The following is a 1,870-nucleotide window of genomic DNA, read 5'->3' on the forward strand; positions in this document are numbered from 1 at the left end:
AAAAAAAAAAAAAAAACAACAACATCGAGGTCTTAGAAAAGTTCAAAGTTATGAACCCTTCATTGCCATATTTGTACGGCCTCCCAAAAACTCAAGGACGGTATTCCCTTGCACCCGATCGTCTCATGTAAAGGGTTATTTATGTATATATCAAAATGGTTAGCAGACTTGCCGTCTCCCTTTCTAGGGAGTTTTTCTTCAGTTCATATCTAGCATGCAGAACACTTTAACCAGAAATTCAACAGATTAAATACCCCGGTAAATAATGTAAAACTCTAAAGTCTTAAAGTAGAATCATTATTTACAAATGTGCCGATCAATGATGCACTATACTCTTTCTTTTAATGAGGCGCCTTTGCACCGACTCGCAGCGGTGCCCTTTTAGCTCGGAAAAGTTTCCTGCGATCTGATTGGTTAGAATTATCTTACCAAACCAATTACCGATCAGGATACTTTTCCGAGCTAAAACGGCACTCTGCAATCGGTGCAAATCTGCCTCACTAAAAAGAATTGACTATAGGGTTCTTGAGGGAAAAATTGATCCCCTATAAAGATCACTTCCCCCTTGGTATGTAAAAGACAATTAAGTTAATCAAGCTGTGTGTGACAAATATTTGGTTGTAGTATGGGCAGCCCATTATTCCCAATTTTAGCTCATCTCTACATGGAGTACTTTGAAACGGAAATTTCAACAACGATTAAACCTACGAACATGGTTTGGCAACACTATATTGACATTTTCACTTATTGGGATGATAGCTGGGGAAATTTTAATGTATATTTCAGTAATCTATATTCCATAGTCCCTAGCATAAAATTTACAACTTAACGGGAAAAAGATGGAAAATTAGCTTTTTTGGCCATTAATTATAAGGGGATCGTCAGGGTACAATTTCACTGTGTATAGAAAACCAACTTTCTATATTTCTTACATTCATTTCTTTAGATTTCACGACATTTCTGTAAAAAATTGAGTACTTTGTAATCTATTTCTTAGAGGCTTGATAATCTGTTCCAGAGCCTACTTAAGAAAAGAATTTAAAATTATTCGTAAGCAACTCGCCCAGCTATTCTACCAGACGTAAGTCATAGAAAAGGCCATCAACAAAGCCAACACGATATATTATAAACATGATATTACTAACCAAAGAGATTTTGAAAATAAGATAAAACTCCTATATATAATAGGTATTAAAAATATAACAAATATTAAAACTGAGAACCCCTTTGTTTTTTTCATATCCCAAGACTATAGGAAGCGCCCTTATTAATGTTTATCAAAATAAGAGATATAGAATCCGGCGTTTATCAAGTACAATGTGGGGATTGTGAAAAAGTCTACGTTGGTAATATAATATTTACATCATATATCAGACAGACAGAACCTAGGACGTGAAGTTGCGACTAAACTGTATAAAAAAAAAAAGATTAAACTAATTATATAATCTTTTGTTACATAAAATTACCCTTAATCGTACGTACAGACCTTCTGACCAAAAATCATAAAGAAGAAAAACAAGCAGCATAAAAAATTGAAGGGCGAGGCGCCATGACTTTAAATTCAGTTTTACTCAGTAGGTATTGAATGAGCATAATCACGAAGGGGATTGTACCGAGGAATACATCTTCCTTACAATTTGTGTAAGATTCTTTCACAATGCTTTAATTGGATACAAAAATAGGCCAGATATCACACACAGTCATTCAGCAGCCATAAATATTTAAAAGTGTTCATATAAAACCTATATAAAAACACACTAATCACATATTTCCTTTATGTTATTCTTGATTTTTTCGGGACTTCACCCCGACCACCACAGTGTGGCAACCTCTACAACGTGACAGCATTGGAAAAATCTCTTGCAAACGT

This window comes from Palaemon carinicauda, chromosome 42 (assembly GCF_036898095.1).
Source record: "Palaemon carinicauda isolate YSFRI2023 chromosome 42, ASM3689809v2, whole genome shotgun sequence".
Lineage (NCBI taxonomy): Eukaryota > Metazoa > Arthropoda > Malacostraca > Decapoda > Palaemonidae > Palaemon > Palaemon carinicauda.